Below are 20,196 nucleotides of genomic sequence, written 5' to 3' on the forward strand. Positions count from 1 at the left end.
AGCCAGGGTTGCATGGAAGGATCTGCGTGGGTGTTACCAGCACCCTGGGAGCTCGCACTGCCAGTTGCTGCAGGCTGGGACATCCTTGCACTACATGTTTGTAACAGCCCATGACACAACTGGGGTCCATTCCTGATAGGCAACTTTGGGCACACACATAACTTGGAAACAAGTTTAAGGTCAACGCCTTACCTACACAGGTTTGTACAGGAGGACACGCATCGCAATTTGTAACCTGGTACTGATTCTCCTCCATGCCCAAGGTGCCCAGAGCAGTTAGGAGCACACCTCCCAGCTTCAAGAGGAACCATTCATTAAGGATGAGCTAGTTCACTGTAGACAGAGCTACACTTCCCAATGTATGCAAGGCTTTGCCAGCCAATCCTATAAATCAACTTGTTGGAAAAATTACCAAAAAAAAAAAAAAGGCAATTAAGTGTCATGTCAGTAACATATCAACACAAATAGGGATTCCTCACACCATATACTCTCAAGCCATTGAGAAGCACTGTTTTGCTGTGGATAAATCCTTTAAAAATGCCTTTCAAAAACTCGATGAGATTTTAAAAGAAGAAAAAGTTCCCAAGTGACTGTCATGGGGAAACAAAGCAAGAAAAGAAGAGGAAACGGCAAATTGTGGACCACCGTTGGTGGGCACTTGAATAGGAGCCCTGTGCTTGACACCACCGCAACTTTGAACAAAACCAAAGTCAAACAGCTATTTGTCAAGGGGTACAAATGCACACAAGTGGTGAGAACCTGGCCCTGCTGTAAAAATGTGTCAGGGACTTTTCTGTAGGGCTGTGCTGAGCCCCCTGATGGATTGTTGTACTCAGAGGACAGCATTGTGAGCAGCAATAATAAGACATCTGGTCTGTTCTCTTTCTGAAAGAATATTTTGGCTCGACTAAAACCACGTGAGCAGCTCCTCGTACAATGCACAGACGCCAACGTCTCATCACCACCAATCCTCAGTGCCGGGTCCGTCCTCCCCCGCACCCTGGAGTGTCCCTCTGATCTCAGCCCCAGTAGCCCGGCTCTGTGATGTACAGTCAGCGTGTCCTTCACTTCTCTCTGTCTCAACATCTATGAAAGCACTGGCATTGCATCATCCACCACAGCCTTGATCACCCCACTGCACCCCTCCTTGTAGGTCTTGCCTGTTCTTCTTACCCATGGCTACACAACGATGAGCTGAGAGAGGACCTAGGCATTCACACCAGCTATTTCCATACACAGGCTTTCTCCAGCAAAGGGGACAACCTCTGAGCAAGAAGGGTTTCTCAGACATGATGCTCAGGACACCACATCCAAGCTGACAAGTTTAGGCAGCACAGCCTCTCTGCATTAATCCGCCTCATGGGCACAGGACCACAGCACGCAGCATCATCTTCTCAACCAGAGATGGAAGGATGCGCAGCAGTATGAGAGGGTTTTAGCAAGCTGCCAGTGCAAATAGGCTTCCCAGCCACAGGCAAACCAGCAGCTCCTGGGAAGCCATCCGCTTTCCTTCCCCTGCATGGGCAGGACTCACAGCAGCCAGCTCACAGGCACGGCCCCAGGGAAGCAGGCATAAATTATAAAGCCTCATTTATGTAAAATTACAAAGTTTCTGTAGAGAATTTGAGAAAAAAAATGTAAAAAATAGGGACTTAACATACTTCAGCAGACCTCTCGTGACACCATGTGAGTTACGAGGGGAGCTGAGAGCTGCCTGGGGATGGACTCGAGACGTAAAGAAAATGAGGGAAATAGAAGCAAAGAAAGGAACAGCAAAGCAGAGGAAGTAATAAGAAGGATGTCTCTGTGCTTCAGATATTTCAAAACAGAGGCCCCACTTTCCAAATAATGTTGCACTGGGGAAAGGAGGGGGAGAAGACAGTAGGCTGGTTTTCATTTAATTTTCACTTTGAAAACACCATTTTTCCACACATCCACTGAAGTGCAAATTTCCACCGAAACCATTTAAAAAGAAACCATGTCTCAGAGCTGGAGTTTTCCAAAAACACATCTGCTGGAATTTATAAAGCTGCTGTTGAGAAAGCCCCCAGCAGTGCCTCGCTGAAGGAGGCATGAGCATTTCCCATCCAAAACCACCCGGGCCCAGCGAGGGAGGCACCAGCACCCAGCACACCAGCATGCTGCAAGACAGGCAGAGCAGGACCCACTGGCAGAGAATATGGCTGCAGAGATGACACAGAGACCAATTTCTTCTGCTCCAGCCTTTGGCACAGACCACACCAGGGCTGGGAAGAGAGATAAGGAGCTGTGGCTGCTGGGGGGGGGGGGGGCAGCAAGTGATAAATGGGGTGCTTGGTTATGCAGCCCCCACGCTCCCGGCACTGACCACGAACATCTCTGCAGCTGCTGGCTTGTCTGGAGAGTGTGAGGCTGCCAGTCTTTTCATCCTTTTGTAAGTAGCTAAGCACGGGCAGGACGTGGGTTTAATATTAAGGGAAGAGGGATGTCACCCATTGCTGCATCTTTCCAGCTCTGCCACGGCCATGCAGGACCCCAGCTCAGTACCCAGGGCAGGAAGCTGGCTTTGTACAAACAGTTAATGAGGGAGAGGTATGGAAACCTCTCCAAATTCTCCACCAGCACAGCAGCAGCCTCCCCCTACCCAGCTGGCAGTTGGCAGTAATAGTGCTGCATGCCCCAAGACACTGCATGCACAGAGATCCTTCGCCTGCAGCTGCAAAGGGGCCGGGAAGGGAGGGACATGGCCCTGGGCATGGGAATGGTCCCCATGCTGGCAGCTGCAGCTGATGGCAGGGATGCCCAGGGGATACAGGTGCCACCTTCCCAGCGGCTGGGCAGGATCGCTGGCACCCAAGGCTGACTGTGCCTTTGCAGAGACATGACCCGCTGGCTGGGTGCCCGCTGCCAGCATCTGATGCCTTGACAAAGGAGCTGTGCATCCCCAGCGGCACTGGCCAAGGGTGCTCAGCTCTGGTGTGCCCCACGAGGCTCCTTTGCCCACTAAGAATAGCTAACAGGAGGGACATAAACCATCACCCACATGGTAAACAGCTTCACCGTTCTAAAAAGCCCTTCATACATTGCTCAAGTTGGCAGCTCCTACGGGATTTCTTCTTTGAGGGCTTCTCTCCCCCAGCCACACGCACCAGCCTCTGTCACAGCAGTGTGGCCAGCACACAAGGTCTGCGTTTTTTGGCATCCCTGGCTGCCGCTTCCCAGTGCACTCTGGCGATGGAGCCAGCCAGTTCACCAGCACCCCAAATCTGCTCCCAGAGAAGTATAACATGCCAGGCACCAAGCTTTCCCCTGCCACTGCATAGTCCTCCACTATGACCTGTGCCCTCCCTTCTTGAAGACTGTCCCAGTCTGTCTGCTATGGGACAAGGACATGCAGACCCTCCTAGTTCCCACCAACCCCACTTACCTTCCGGGTCTGCAGCATTCCCATCACCAGGGAGACCACTGTCCCAGAGTCCTCCCAGCCTGTGAAAGCATGCATTTCTGGTAACAAGACCACCAGACCCCAATTAGGTGGTTTTAGAGCACAGTAGTTGGTCAACATGCTGCTCCTTTCCGGGAAATGTTAAGGTCCATGGGTTTTGCAGTGTAAAGGAGTCCTTTGACTTTCAGTTGAATGTATCTAACTTAGCCTACAGAGCAAACACATCATGGTCCTTAAATGCATCCAGAATGGCTCATCACTTGCTATTGGGAAGACTCAAAGAGGACAGTAATGCATCCCAGTCAACTCTGCTGCAGGTCTCCAAAAGCCCTTAAGAGCAACATTGTGTTCCTTTTTCAGAGTTGAATAAAAGCAAGGGGTCTGAGACACTTCTGGTGAACAACTACCAAGGAGAGACAGGTCACTGTCTTTCTGCACAGAAGAGGTCACTGTGGAAACATCTCATCACCATCCTTTCAGCATCAGCCACCTCCAGCACCAAGCTGTGCATGGAGACAGTGGATGTCACAGACCCCCCTTCCCAAGGGAACAGAAGCAGAATACTAAGGGCAGGCTAGTGTAGGATGCTAACTTCTGGTTGGAGGCACCGCCAAGCTTTGGATGCTATTTAATTCATTACTGTTTCTCTAACAGAAGAATGAATGGAGGCCAGAGAATGTGCTCACATACTGATTGCCCACACCATTCAATTCCTAATGCTCCCCAGTTCAGACCACAAAACCATCTTTACAAGTATATGTGTAGCCTGTGAATACATTTTGCTGAATTATGCGGCTCCTGCACCGCACTTAGATTTCCCTGGGCACATTCCTGCTGCTTCAAGGAGGAGGTCATGTCCTCCCTTTGCTTCTCAGCATCACCCTGTGGCTCTGGTCTTCCACTTTGCTCTTTGCCAGGTGCCAAGAATAGCCCACAAAGCCCTTTTATGTCCCACACAAAGCTCACCGCAGCCACTGCGCAGCAAGCTCAACATGCTGGGCTGAGCAACCTACGATTTCCCTAACCCATGCCCTTGAAACCAAATGGCAAGCCAAAGTTTTCTCTGACAAGCAAAGGAATCAGAACTGACACGGTTGGAAAAAACAAGCTCAATTCCTCTTGGCAGGATATTAATTTAGAAATCTCTGGTGTCGTTGCCCCAATTCACAACGAATTTGGATCCAAGCCTTCCTAGTGCCAGACAACACAGGGATTTGACAGAGAAGGTAATTGGAGGAAATGGCTTTGTAATCTAGCTATTGTGCTGACAAGATCCAGCTCTCCTAAAGTACAAGGTTCGCTTCCTGGCATGGCTGATTCATCATCTTTTATTTGTCCCCAGTGCCTCTTGACTTTTCTCTGTCTAGCAGGGATAGCGCAGACCCTTCAAAGCAGCATCAGAGGTCTGCTGGACATTCAGGCTTTCTCCCAGCCCGGGGAGCAGCAGCCCTGGGGTGATGAGCCTTGCAGGGTCAGCAGCTCCGAGTGTCCAAGGAGCAGGGTGAAAAGCAGGCTTGAGCAAGTCTCGTGGTCTGCACACCTCTTGGGCAGCATGCACACGAGGTAGACGGGTCAAGCTCCACTGGCGGTGTGGGCTTGTGCCGTGCTGGTGGTAGGAACAAGGCTGGGGGACATTCAGGTGGGAGCAATCCCACCCAGAGCACCCTAGGGCCTCCTTCCACTCCACATAAATAACTAAGAAGGTGGGAAAACCTGAACTACAGCAGAGTTTGGACCAAAGCTCGTGGTTGCATCATTAGCAACATCCCAAAGTGGCAAACACTACAGGAAAAAATAAGAGAGTATCCTCTGTGGGGTTGCCTGCCAACAACAGGTCCCTAATCATTGGATCATCCATTCTTATCCTTCCTCTGAAAAAGATACCATAGACACAGGCTGCATTAGGGGGAAAAAAAAATAAGCACCAAAGGAGAAAAGAGTCTGCTCTGGTCCGACCAGGAAAGAGGGAAAAAGAAAAGGGGGAAAAACAGGGTTGTGAGTTTCCAAAACACATTCTGCGCTGAGCTGAGCAGCAGTCTCCTAGAAACAGTCATGTACACAGGTCCTGGATCATCATATGCAGCATTTTTCCACTGCTTTCATAACAACCACCATTTTATTGACCTGTGGGTTCATGCCATTCCTTTAATCACTTTGTTTTTCTAACTGCAGTTATCTAGACTGGATGGTGAGCTGCTCTGGATGGATGTCAGATCCACTCCCGAGCTGTACTTCCAAGATCTGATTGTTTGGCAGTTGGGGTAGCACGAAACCCTATACCTGCTAGCTCTGCAGATCCCACTGATGGCCTGAAGTCCCCTACGGGAGCCCTGTTAAAATGAGCTCTTGCCCTTCAGAAGGCTCCTCTCTATTCAAATAAACAACTTGGAGGATGGAGCATAGCAGCAGTCTAATATACCCTGGTATCTGAATATATCTTTTAGCTCCATGACCTGATTCCCTGACGAAGCTTGCACCAACACACTGAGTGCCAGTGATTTTATGGAGGAGAAGGACAGGAAGAGATGAATTATTTTTCTTCATCTGCTAGCAAAAAAATATTAGGCTAGTAAACATCTGGCAATCACATAGGAATGCCTGGTAAGAGCTCTCTACTGGCACACAGATCTCTCATGCAGAATTAATTTATTCATGTTCACTATTGATGCTATTAAACTACAGAGGTGGTTGGGGAAGGACATATTCAAGAGACCTGAAGTTATTGAAGAGGCCAGTCTCCACTGCCAATGTCACCTCTAGAAATAACGTAACCGAAGCAGATTAGCATTGCAGCAGAAGAAATGCCATTTTAAGCAGCACCAACTAAAAATCCAGCGTATCAAACAGATAACGCTCATATCATCCTGAAAGGCAAGATACTTCTGTCTCCTGCCTGCAAATTCATTAGTGTTATTGGAAATAGAAGGCACCTCTATTAAACTGCAAGGCACAAAGGTCCAAAATTCATCATTGGGATCATCCGAGATGAGCTAGCGATGCAGTATCTGGTTCTGCAGCTGGTAATTGCCTATTGCAGCTGGCATTACCACTGAACTGAGTAAGCGAGATGAATCCTGAGGGTCTCAATCTCCTGGAGGAAAGACTATCAGAAGAACAGCCTATTTGCCCCATGGGTTTTATTCTGCATTCGATTTTGCTGCTAATTCCCTCAGAAAACTTTCCCAAGTGCAAAGGATCGCCTGCATCTTGTTGAATTACAGTCAGTAACTTAAACTGCTGGAGAAAACCTGCTTTAGCTATAACAATTTTGAGCTCTGAAGAAATCCCATAGTCCAGTGCAAAATGTAGATTTAATTCATGTATTCCCTTTTAGTGCCATCTTATATGTCTTGCAACAATGCATACATAGGTATGTACCGAGATTGCCCTAGCTTACCCTGAACATGGTTCCTCCAGGGTCTGAAAAGCAAAAGACATGCTGCCTGCCTCTGTTTTGGGGGTTGTTAAGTGGAAGGTCCAGCAGGAAAGCAGATGCCTCCCAGGAGTCCCGCACCACTCTCCACCATGAGTTTCTACAGCCAGCTCCAGGGCTAGGCTTACACTTAGCACTGCTCTAGGAAGGGACCACACATACTCTGGTTGAAGGGAAAAAAAAAGGCACAAAAAGATCATGGAAGTCTCAGGGCAAGTAAATTACTGTTAATTGTGAGATATTTGATTGCAAGAAGCACCAGATGGCCAACCATCTGTTTTTTATTATAAAATTAAACAAGATTAACCCAAACAGGATTTCCTCAGCATTCTTCTCTGACTGGCTCACAAATACATCTTTTAACACCTATGCTACAGATACAGCACAATCAGAAGCTCTTCCTGCCTTTCCCTAATCTACTTGGGCTAAATACTCTGCTGAGTAATGCCCTTGCACGTCAAGATCTCCTGGGAATGATTAAGAGATGAGAGAACTGGGGATGATCAGCTCAAACAGAAGTAAAGTAACCCCAGCAGAATGCCTTCCTTTTACTCTGCTACACCACCAAACTTGGGTTTGAAGGGCACAAGCATACGGGCAGGCAAGGATGTTGCCAAGGACAACCGGTTGCCAGAAGCAACCATAGCTGGGGTACCAACCTCTCCTGCGAGCACCAGCACCTGGTTGGTGCTGTGACCGAAAGGGCAGAATAGCAAAAGCTGGGGAGAGTGGCCAGAGCCTCTGTGCATCTCTTCTCAAAGACAGCAAGACCCTCTGACCTCCCCTCACCCTCCTCCCCAGCTTGGTCCCCTCCATCACCATCCCTAAGGCCCGAAAGGCCAAACCTCTCTCCCTAAGACTAATTTAATCCTCCCACCCTGTGAGGCGCTGCGGGCAGCTCAGCACACAAACTCGTCCCACCAAAGCAAAGTGCACGACAAAGTGAGGTGGCAACACCCTCCTGGCTGGCAAGGGTGTGCGCACGTCCCAATTTGAGCACATGGCTCAGGTGCTACATACACAGCATCACATCACTGCTCAAAAAATGTCTCTCACTACAGTGCCTCCACAAGCTCAGGCATCTCCTTTGCCTTTCTATACACATGCCTGAAAATGTCAGGAATTTCCTCCTTGCCTTGGCATCCTCTGCATCACCAAAACACCACTCCTGCCTTTGTCCCAGGAAGGGCAGCATTGCAGAAGCTCTTTTTTGCTTTGTATGATTAGTGATAACGATGTGTTTCGCAAGCTTCGGCCATTCTTTGTGTCAAGATACATACATTTTGAGATCAAGCCCTGCAGAAATCAGCTCAGACAAATTTTGCCTAGCAAGTTGGGCTTGCAGGACCCACTAACCCAGTAAGTTTTCAGCCCTTGGCTATCAAACCTGCTCTGGGAGTCAGCTGCCTCTCCCACTCTCCCTGGAAGCTGGTCTGCCACCAAAAAGGCCTTCCCGAGCCCACCCAGTTGCCCTGTGCACATGTAGGGGATTGGATGGGATCTCACAGCTGAAGCCAGCCAAGCCCCTGTCCCTCTGCAAGCTTTTCTCATGCAGATTACACACGTCTTGGTTTGTTCAAAGCAAATTGGCTGAGAATTGAACACAAAGGGTGCTCCAGGCAAGATGTCCCCTTGCTTCATTCCCCAGAGTAAATCCCCAAGACAAAGTGCATCCAGAAACTATCAATAATAGCCCACTTGCACCCTCCTATCTTATCATATACAGGCAAATAACCTGTTGGGAGACTTTAATTGCCTGTCAGCTGACAGACAACGGGCCAGGGCTCTAGCTCCCGTAAACATGATTTTTTTGTTTGTTTGTTTAGCTTTGAATATCTTCACTTTCAGGGCTACCCTAGAGGGGAAAATGCCATAGTCTTGGGATAGCAGCCAGCCAGCTCACTGCACCCCAGGCTGTTTGCTCACTCATGGCTGCCACCAGAGGCTGGGAAACACAAGGGGTGATTCCATCTGGCACCCATTCGCAGGGTGACACAGATCCTCAAGGGATGTGTCCCACAGCCACCGCCCCTTTGGCATCTTCTCTGAGTGTGAAAGGAAGGAAATACAGTGGGTTTTGCCTGGCTGCTCAATCAAATCCAGAGACAAGCTTACTGTAGGGCAAGCTTGTGGTTTGCATCTGGACTCAGCTCTGGCCATATACAGCAGACCTGGAAAGAGAGTCTGAATTCCACCTTGTTCATCTCTGATCTTGCATTTGACAGATTCATGGTTATTTTGCATGCAAAGACACACAGATGCATGCTGTAGGATCACTGCAGTTTGGGGTGGAGTCTGTAATAACCAACAGTTTGACACACGCACACCCCCACTACAATACCAAGGCAAATGAACCCAAAAGGCAGACGCTGGCAGAGCTGATCTTCCCACCTGCAAACGCTGGATGGCCTGGCTCAGCAGCCATCAGCAAAGGGGGCACACATAGAGGAACCATCCTCTCCTTCCCAAACTGCAAGTCTGTGGCTGGAGGTAGCCCAGCAGTCCAAGCTGCCCACCATCTACTACACTTGGATGTTCCCTTCCCAACAGCCACACCAGTTCTTCATTGGTGTTGCTCCTTGCCAGAAATATAGGCTGCCTCCCAGACTGCTGCAGGTCATGCTGCCTGAAGAAAGGCAGCTTCGTCCTTCTAGTGGGCAACTTTGCATCCCCAGTGGTTTTAGGATGATGGACTGCTCAAGACACACCCCAGTGTGATTAGCTCATCCAGATTTTTACATATTCTGGAAACAATATAAATTCTTCCATTTTGTGACATGGTCTCTCTTTTGCAAAAAAAAAAAAAATAAAAAAAAAAATAAAAAATGTCTCAAACACGATAAAAGCAGGAACTGCAAACTGGTCATGTTTCCAGCCAGTTCACTGTTTCTTTTCATCCTACTAGAAGCCACCAAATGTAAATCAAGTTCCTCCCAAGACAAGCTATCCACCTCTTTCAGGCCAAAGCCTTCAGGCTTGCACAAACTTACAGACAGTTTTGCCCCGTATTCCTGGGTGCAGAGGAAGACATTGATAAGACAAAACATGGACCATGTCTAGGCATACTCAGGGAATTAACTGAAAAGGTCTAATACACCTTCTCTTCTTTTCCCCCTGCCTTTTGCACAAGAGAGCCAGGCTTGCTTCAACATGGACTAAATTATTTGGTTTTCCACAGTCTTATTCTCAGAAATGACTGTTTCACTCTGAGCTGGTATTTCTGCAGAGGATCTTGGTCCAAGGCAGACATCTCAGCTGGAAAACTCCAGTTCCAAGAGGCAAAGGTATGTGCAACTGAGCATCCTAGCATAAGGAGGAGCAAGGAATTACTATATAAGCACTGATATACTACACACTTACAAAGCATAGCTTAAAAATCCAGTTTTTAAATGAAAGGAACAGATGCTCTGACAAGAGCCCTGTGCAAAAAGTTTCCTTTGCCAAGAGAGTAAAAGGAAACCCATTCTAGCTGAAGAATCAGCTTTTAAAGGCAATCCCTATTAAATGAGGTATAAAACTGAATTCAGAGCATTTCCACTACTTTCTTGTCTTTCCAGCAGAGCATCCACCGGGCTGGCCTTTCACTGACAATCATACCTCCACAGCCAGCTGAGGAGGTGCCCCAGGAGGTGGAATCGCACAAAAAATAAAGGAAAAAAAAAAAAAAAAGGCAGTTTAGAAAAAGTTACAAGCTTTTTAAACATGATTTATCCATGATAACTACCTCTCTATCTAACCAGATGCTTCCAAATGCTCTGGCACTAGAGAAAAACCTGTAATTTTACCCCATGATGTATTACTAACCCATATTAAACTTGCACAGAAACAACTGGTTGCTATTGCAGCTGGGGGCAGGGGAAGTAAGTGAACTACACTATAAAGCAAAAGAGACTTCAAATAGCTATGGTATTATCTCGGAGGAGTTTCATAATAAGCTGGTTCAGTCTGTCAAACATGGATTGGAAGGGGCCTGCGTGCAACTCTGGATCTCACAAGCTGCCTGGGGAATGCGCTTCCAGGGATGCTTTCTACCAAGAGAAGAGACCCTCGCATCTTTGTAAGCAACTGAGTAACGGAGTATAGATGGGAAACCCCCATCCAAGCAGGGATCACCTACCAAGGGGCTTTCAGACAGAGGCACATAAGAACTGGACTCTACCAGATCACAGGTTGCTGCCAACAACAGGCACATAACTCCTGCAACGTCTCGCCGTGTTTGATAGCACGGGGACCATGTGCATGTCTTTTATCAGCCGGTGCACGTCTTTTATCAGCTGGCTATATGTGATGCACTTTGGAAAAACCAGCGCTGATACAACTGGGGAAAACCAGATATGCTTTTAGCCTGAAGAATGGCTTGTCTGGTTTTTCCCAAATCTATCGGCTAATCTTACAACAGATGTTTCTTCCTATGAACCTCGCCTCAGTTGCGGGAGTGCCGCAGGCAGCAAGATCATCAGTGCATCAGGGAGGCAGCTGGCCTGAAACTCACATCACTTGTTCCCGCAGCAGTACAGCTATGAAACAGATCTTTCAAAGCATCATCACTTGTGCACGTTCATGAAGGGGCCCAGAGAAACAATCCTTGACTGGGAGGGACCTGCAAGGGTAAGGGAATATATCAGTATAGAACTCAGTGCTCGCTGTCAGCCCTGCTGTTGGGACTTCAGGTTCCAACTCCTGTGGAGCTGTGCCTGCAGCACCAGAGATAGGACAGAGTCCTGCTCCCGCCTGCAAGGCAGAGATAAGGCCCCTGAGACCGATGGAAACACAGGCACAATGCAGACCCAGGCTTGCAGGAGGAGGTGAAGAAGACCACACAAGGTAGAGGAAGAATACAGTCAAGCTAATCCAGCAGAACACCTTGGATGAGTTTCTTTTATCTATCCCAACAAATACAGTGCTGGTTATTCAAGCAGATGCCACTGCTAAAAATGGTGCAAAGCCCTACCACTTCAATGTGGGCTCCTTGGATGTCCCAAACCCACACTCTCATCTTCACCTCTTGCAAATGAACAAGAGCAACCAGAGAGGCTGTGCACTACGAAAAAAGCTCAAACACCTCAGCTGACTCAAGATCAGAACTGAATGTGTTTCTGGTTAAGACAGCAGCTTAACTGACATCATACAGCAGCAAAGAGCAAAAAAAAACCCTCCTTACCTGTGAACAACAGGTCCTGGAAACAGTCAATGGCTTTGCTCTTCCCCCATCAGTTGTCTCCAGCCTTCTTCTCCTAAGAGGTATGTGATGATGGGTTACCTTGAAGTCTTGCTTTGAACTTCCCTTGCTGTCTTCCTCTAATGCATAACTTCAGCTGTCAATGGAAGGGGGAAGGTGATTAAATCCACTAACCACAACTCCCTGCAGTAAGGTACTATCTGTATAACACAAACCTAATGACTTGCAGTCCATTGAAAGTTCCCTTTTCCATCACCGTCCAAGTTGAAAAGTTTTAGCTCCTAAGCGACATGGATATAATTCAATACCCTGTAAAGCAGAAGTGGTTGGTCTCTCACCTGAGTAAAAAGGAGAAGGGATTTGTGAGATGCCAAGTAGTATTTCTGGTGCTGTATATTGCCATGTTCTCCACCCATGGGACTAACTTAATAGCAATATAAATATATAGTATAGCACATGTACATATAGAGAGAGTAAAAATAGTATAAAGAAGCCAATTTCAGAACATGCTAGCAGTCTTTTTTATTGATGATCATACAATACCTATTAATGATCGCTGCTACCCTAGTATGTCAAATCAAGACCTCATTATGCCAACCACACAACAAACCTCAAGAGAGCTCGCTGTACCTCTGCCAGACACCCCAGCTATCTGAACAGCTGAAGATCACAGGGAATCGCTTGAAGACCCCTGATCTTACAAGTCAGGATTAGCTCAATAGAGATCAGCTCCCATTTGTCAATGGCAACCCATTGCCTTCAGCCAGGCCAAGATTTCTTGCCCTCGATACCAGCCATGAGCATAGAAGCATCACCTGCAACTCAGGAGCGGGCATCCCTTGATGGAGACGATAAGCCGCCCTGTTATTCACAGGAGCCATCTCTGCCTTGGAACAATGCTCAACACATGGAAGTGGATCAGAAGATGGATGGCCAAAAAGAAGGACCTTTCAAGCCAGGGCCACTTTCCAGACAATGCTAAATCACCACCAAAACTTGACTCAATCCCGAGCATTTGCTTCCTTTTATATTCTGCGTGACAACAATTCATCTTTGGGGCTACACCATATCCAAAGGAGTCTTGGCCTGCGTAGACTTTCCTTACACGCAGCGCAGAATGCTCAAATGGGAAAAAGCCTCCCTTCTCCCAAACACCTCCCAGGTCCAACACACACCACATGCAATAAGCTGCTGGTCTTGCAGAGCAGAAGGGAATGAAGAAGCCTCATGTGAAGAAACCCAGGCCCAGAGGTGCCTGGGCCTTTCTCACTGAGTTAAGATAGAAGAGGTTGCCATCAAGAACAACGGCAAATTGCAGGAAGAAGGCTACAGGTACAGAAACACTTACCCACCCATGCAAGTAAATCCTATTTACTTCTACCAAACTACCTGGACCAGACTTTCCAGCCACATAAAACCCACCGATGCTGATGAACACTGGCCATTTATACCTGAAGATGTTCTTAATCCTTGTGCAAACAGCAAACAGGATTGAATCCAGTTTGAAGAATGGGTTTTCAGCTTTACAAGAGCAAATCTACCCAAGTAAAGCACAAGATTTCTGCAAGTCTACAGTTTCAGAGGAGTCAAGGAGCTGAACCTGTCTTGGGGTCTGGTTTTTGTTCTTTATTAATCATTTTCACAGGCCTCTGCACTTTTGGATTCCAGCCTGATTGGAAGCAGCAAATGCTAGAAGTCTCACAAAGCTTTCCAACTGTGAAACCCTGCTCCCTGGAGAAGGTTTAACGCACTTCAGGTTTGTATCCAGACTTTCAGGTGCTGAGCCAAGCAGTCACCCCTCTCAGACGCTCAGGATGTTCACTTGTCAGAGTTTCCAACCTGAAATACAGGCTTTCAGCCTGAAGCATCTTTTGCAGAAGCAGGACCAAGAGATCATCAGGTGCAAAGGGGTGATGGGGCTGATAGGCAGAGCTGAGATGGCGCACAAAGAATAGCTTGTGATAGCAAGCCATCGGCACTGCTGATGCTTTTCTTACTAAACACCCACTTTTCATCCTTTCCCGGGGATCTCCTAAGGCTCCATCACCCTCATTCCATAACCAGACTGAACAAACAATGCCTGGCGTTTTACTCCACAGAAAGACACAACTCTTAGGCGAGGTTTAGAGAGCCTCAAGTAATGCCAAAATCAAGTGGCAGAGACGTGCAGAGCAAAGCTGCCTCTCAGCCAAGAGAGCTGGAGTGTGCATGGGGAAGAGCCTCCCTCTCTCTCTCTTTGCTATTTTATTCTCCAGACTTACAATGAAGGCTATTCTCTCCTGGAAAGAGGAATCCAAAACACTCCAGCTTTTTTATTGATTCACTGCAAAGGGCAAGCATAGATTCTCCTCCGCCAGCCAACTTCCCATTAAAGCAGCCACCTCGGGCCCATGATGAACCGGTCGAGCTGAACCAAGAGGAAGCAGCAGCCAGTGGCTCTCAGGAGCTTGCAGAATCAGCATTTCTAACTGACTGCCTCCCTCGCTCCTTCAAACCCCTCAACCAAAACCACCGCATTCACCAGGCCAGACGGGATGGGAAATGAGAAGAAAAACTTTCTCTCCATCACTACTCTTCTTCATAAAACTGCCACCCTGTCCCCCACCAAAGCAACAGGGTGACCTTGAAATTCAAGCCAGCCATTGGAACAAGATGGCTGGCTTAGACAAGAGCTCCAGATCACATCTACAAGGGCTCAGCATCCTCCACACAGCACAGGATTCCTTTACCTTTCATCCTGCATTTGTTTTAGAGTGAGACCACGAGGAAAAAGAGCCAAGAAGGAGCATGGTCATGCCACAGAGGCCTCACGGGCTGCTTCGTGAAGCTACGTCCTGCATTCAGGTGGTGTGGTCTCAGGTATTTTACCAGTCCTTGATGAAAGGAGACAAAAATGGTTAAAATGCCCTCCAGAGGAGGTTCACGTGGCTGTCGTGGATAATCCCCAGCTGAGCAAATCCACTTTGCCCCACTCCTTACCCAGGCAGTGCGTGACAAGGTTGCAATGGGGCGCCTGGAGGAAAGGAGTTGCCAGCTCACTGGTCAGGAGACCAGAAATCTGACTTTCCTTCCCTCTCACACCTTCTGCTGTCTGGGAACAGCATCCCACAGACCTAAATCAAACCAGTCTGCAGCAAAGCCTATTTGGGGACACCCCAGGGGATGTCTTAGTCCCACTCTGGGATCCCCCATCAACTCGTGCACACCAGGCAAATGCTGGGACCAGCAGGGCCCCGGGACCAGCAGGGCTGTCCCATCTCAAAGCCCATCTTACCCACCTTCAACAGGGTTGGGACATGAGCTCCGTGGGTCAGGCACTGCTTCCAGCTCTGTTTACGCAGCCTGGCTCAATGGTTTCACTCTCTTGGGACTCTGCAACCCAAGTCCTAAATAATCAGGATATTCAAGTGTCGTGTACCAGTTGGACTAAGACCCATGGCAGCGTCCCGATCTATAACTGGGAACAGATCTTGTCAAGCTGGTGGCAATGGAAGCAGCAACCCTGAGGCGCAGATAGACCTACCCTGATGCACAACGACTGTGACTTTGGCTTATTGTGCATCCCAATTCCCCACTGTACAAGACATAAAAGTGCCTGTAGGTGGCCTAGAAACACTGACATTAAAAAGAAAAGGGGGGAGGGGGAGGGAAGTGAATGCAGTGTCTGTCACCCTTTTGCAGAATTGTTATTTTTTTTGTGTGTAGTTGGTGCTTGTTTTCCAAAGATTTACATTTCTCTGTGTGTGTGTCATTTGCTTTTCATGCATTTTGAGACCTTGGAGCTTAGAAATTCAAAACACTTGTCAGTCACGTCAATCCTTCTGGACAAAACAGAGCTGCCACTTGGATGGAATAAAAAAAAACAACAAACAAAACACACTTTTCTATCAAGCTGTGACTCGGACACCCTACTCAATGCAAGCAAGACAATGTTTAGAGAAAGGAAAAAGAAAGATCTGAGTTTTCATACTCATCGGTGGAACTAAATTGATTAAGTTCATTTCCTAGGTAGGTCTGAAATCTTCTGCAACAATTTTTTGAAAGAAAAAGAAAAGTGTCCCCCAAAAAAGGGAAAAGTCACTACTGCAAAAACATTAAATCTGCTTGGGTAACTCAGAATATATGTTGGCAAGGCAACACATATCAGCTTGAACAGTAAACCTGCTATGTCAAAGGCTCTGCAACATATGAAAGAGACTTGGGTTTCAATATATCATGCTGAATTTACTTCTTTTCAGCCTTTCATGGCAAAGCATTTGATGTTTATCCTTTCACTCTGCAATCGATAGGGTGACCTTACTTAAGTTTCCTGACCTTTGCTGTTGTCGGTATTGTTCTGTTAAAATGTAATCTAACTCTTTTTCTTTAGTCTGGAAATAGCACTGTAAAGACAGCAGACATGATAGGGGTTTGGGTCCCCCACCCCGCCCCAACCTAGAGGTGAGAGGCAAAAACATCCATCATCAGAGCTGGCTTAAAACCAGATGATGTCAAGAAGTGTATAATATACAGCGGCCCAGACCTTCTGTTGAAGGGGACCTGCTGAATTGCACTGATTTCATACTTCACATGGGAGCTAAGCCCACTGGCATCTGCAGAGGGTCCAGCTGGTTTCCGAGCACTTACTTGTGAAGATATATACCTGCTTGGTAAGGCAAATAACCAGAAAGGCCTTATTCTGGTGCTCTCACGCCAGTGCTGAAGAGCACCCTGCTCAATATTTTAGCCACAGGTCTGAGTCGACTCCCTGGATTCACAGTATCATTGGGATGTTGGTATCTCTTTGGTACTATGAAGTTACAACATTTCCAGGACAGAGACCTTTAGCTAAGGCCTTGCATGTTTTCCACATAATCCTAGAAAACCAAATAGATCCAAGACTTACATTAAAAAAGTGAATTGTTTTCAAACAGCGACTACCAAAATGGAAGACAACTGATTTTCCTTGTGACAGCGGGCATTAGTAGTCAGCCACATGCTTTAGAGTCATAGCTGGATTATCTGTCACTGGATCTTTGTGAGCCTGGTCTGAGTCATATTATGGCCCTGTAATGCAAGACCTTTTGCAAAAGCAAACTCACATCATTATTACCTGTTGTGTTGCTATTATTATATCTTTGTGTTACGACTGTACATGGGTATTACACTGCATTAGCGATGCAGATGCACACATCTGCACTCATATGCACACATCTGCACTCACACCCATACACTTGCAGAGGATTATGGCTAAAATTCCTGATCCTACTTATAAAAAGCCCTATAAATCCTGGATAACTCCCTTCAAACCAGCAGCAATATCCTACTGTAAATCTGGAGTGTAAAACAGAGCAGACTCTAGCTCAGATGCTCTTCAGCCACACACCGTAATGCAGCAGGGAGGCTAAAAGCAAATACTAGGCTACGTACACACCAGTTCCCCGCCAAAACCCATCCTTATTGCATCATGTCCTCCTCAGCCCCACAGCTCACCACTTCCCAAAGCACCAGCCCAACTCTTCTCGTTGACAAGCTCTCTGAAACAGATTAAGAGCCAGCTTTGGCAGCACTGCCACGTGCTCAAATATTGCTCACAGCCGAGTTATTTCTTGCTTCTTAGGAACTTTAAATGCCTTTTATGCTTAGTGAACTCATGAAAGGCTAGTATTTAAAGTCAGCAGCACTGAAATGATGAATTAGCCAAAGGAGAAACAGGCCAGTTAGGCATTTCTTACAATACATTATCTAGATGGTTGCCAGAAGAGCTGATTTAAAGTCACTGTGCTACACCTGAATGTCGTTTATGGCTCATAAAAGGAAATCGGTGTTTAAGTAACAATAAAGCAGGCCTGCACTTTCTACATTAAAAAAAAAAAAATTCCTTTCTCACAAAGCAGATGTATATTTATTTGCTCAGTGCCTGCCTCTGAGGCACGTGGAGTCTGACAGCACTGGGATGCTTTCAGCCATAAAGCCCAAGAGTTAGGCAGGAGGACTTGCTCCAGCACTGATTATGTTTGATTTTTGCTCATTTTTCCACTGAAGCCTTAACATACTGAATTTGACCCCCTTGCAAAGGCCAGACCCGAACCCCCATGTACACCTGTAGCTGTCAGAGAAACACAGGAGATCACTGGGCATAGGCAGCCAGCCCAAAGTCTGCTCCAAAGCCACAGCCCTGCAGTGGGAAGAAGTAGGGACCCTTCACAACACTCCCAGCTCCAGGGTCGGGACTTTTGGCCAAACAAGGTGACAGCAGCCATCACATCAATCACTTAAGTCACAGTCACATCCACCCAAGGATGCGTATTTTTATTCACCTGTTATCCACTGATAAATTCCCTCATGTCAGATTCCAGGGGGTCCAAACCCACTTTTTTGGTCTCAGTGAAAATACCAGCTGGGGTATTCTGTCACACACAGCCATGAGGAAAGCCACCAGAACATATACATATGTTTTTCCCTATTACACCTTTGCCAAAGTTTGATTTTTGATAATTTTCTGCACAAAACCAAGTCCTAATAAGAAACATGCAACAACAGACAAACTCTATCCTTCTGTCCCCCTACACCATTCTGCCCTCCACCGATTTCCCATCATCTACCCACTACCACCCTTCTCACAAAGCCACAGCCATCTCAGGGCCACCTACTTCCACACAAGTAGCGCCAGTCCCGAGAGAGGACCTTGTGCACCCTTCCCAAGCCCTAGTGCTGCTGGCAAGGGGGGTGTGCTGCCTCCCAGCTCCACTTGTCCTTTCAGGGGCCAAGGAGACAAGGTGGGTGCTCAGCCCCAGGTCTTCCTATCCAAGGGGCTGGAAAGGACCCACACATGCGATGCTACAGATGTTGACAGAGAAGGTCACAGTCCTGAACTTTACCTGCTCTCTCAGTCTGACCCTGCTTTTGGAAAAGTCATCATCCCACCATGACTCACCTCTCGAAGGAAGAGGCCTGGAGACTTTATTGGTCTGGTCTACACAATAGGTCTGCAGGACCTCCCCGACACTTGGCACCACCTGGGATATCTCCACGGCTCATGCCACACTGAGTACCAACTGCAGAGAGAGGAAAAAAATATTTGTGAGCTTCTGCCAACTCAAACCCCCAGACCAGCCACAGAATCTCATGAAAACAACTGCCCAAGGTGGAACTGGAACTGAAACAGTTATGTTGTGATAAACTGAGCAACACCCTGCAGGCACACAGGAGTGGGATGCCAGAGCCATACCCAGCACGTTTGGTGAGGACATAGCTGCACATATGGATGCTGGGGCATGGGAAGCAATGCCCAATTAAATCAGGAACATTAATTTCTCAGTATTAAACACACCACCTCCAATTTTGGCTATCAGCACAAGGGAACACTTTCCTTGCAGTTCAGCAGTACCTTAAGAAAGTCTTACGGGAAGCTCAAAATACCTCTCATAAGAGGCGTCAGCACAAAAGGCTACACTTGTGTAGGGACGTTGTGACAGTTATGCTGGCAGCCCCTCTCTGCAACCGGCTCCTCCACTTGGGGATGGACCAGGGCTTTTTAAGAAATGTGAAGTACAAGGAGTGGATGGTAGACTTTGCAGTGCTGACAAACACCTATTTTTACAGGCTCACCTTTGAGGAAGCAGTAATGTAACATGTAGAAAGAAACAAAACACAGTTATTACAAAATTGTTTGGCTGTTGGGATCTCAGAGGGATAAGGGCATGCTTTCATCTAATAGGAATTTAAGCGTGGCCTTCAAGCAAACCAGTTAGCACTGCACCAGAGCTGCAAAACACACAAACCAGCAAGTCAGCGATGGCTGTGCGTCGTCATTGATTTAACATTAGTTACCTTGCCCTGAGATGAAGACGACCATGACTCAAGCGCTTCACTGGCTTACAGATCTATTTCGCACATCCCGCAGCGGCTGAATCTTGCCTCACACTTTGGCAATACAGCATTGCAAATTCAATGCAAACCATAACAAAGAGAAAAGGAGATAAAAAGGGATTTAATGCTGTCAGGACTGCTGACCTCCAAATTCCATCACAAGCAAAAACCGCAGAGGACTGAACCTGGATTAGTCCAAATATCCGCTCCATCTGCATGCTTCCATTTTTTTCTTCCACGTGTACATCTCTAAGCTGCAAACACAGCCTTTCATCACTCCCAACAGCTTTCACCTTATAAATCCATCAG

At 47.3% G+C, this 20,196-nt stretch overlaps 1 long non-coding RNA gene across 1 annotated transcript; it reads right to left on the reverse strand.

Moving 5' to 3' along the window:
* Nucleotides 1–11,312: 11,312 nt before the first annotated feature.
* On the reverse strand, nucleotides 11,313–19,938 carry LOC147415485 (uncharacterized). Its single transcript, XR_015183492.1, has 4 exons — nucleotides 19,849–19,938; nucleotides 18,953–19,073; nucleotides 12,019–12,172; nucleotides 11,313–11,457 (listed from the first exon to the last, which is right to left on the reverse strand). It is a non-coding gene; the product is annotated as an uncharacterized LOC147415485 (long non-coding RNA).
* Nucleotides 19,939–20,196: the final 258 nt, after the last annotated feature.

The sequence above is a fragment of the Leptosomus discolor genome, chromosome 5 (assembly GCF_034619465.1).
Source record: "Leptosomus discolor isolate bLepDis1 chromosome 5, bLepDis1.hap2, whole genome shotgun sequence".
NCBI classification, from domain to species: domain Eukaryota; kingdom Metazoa; phylum Chordata; class Aves; order Leptosomiformes; family Leptosomidae; genus Leptosomus; species Leptosomus discolor.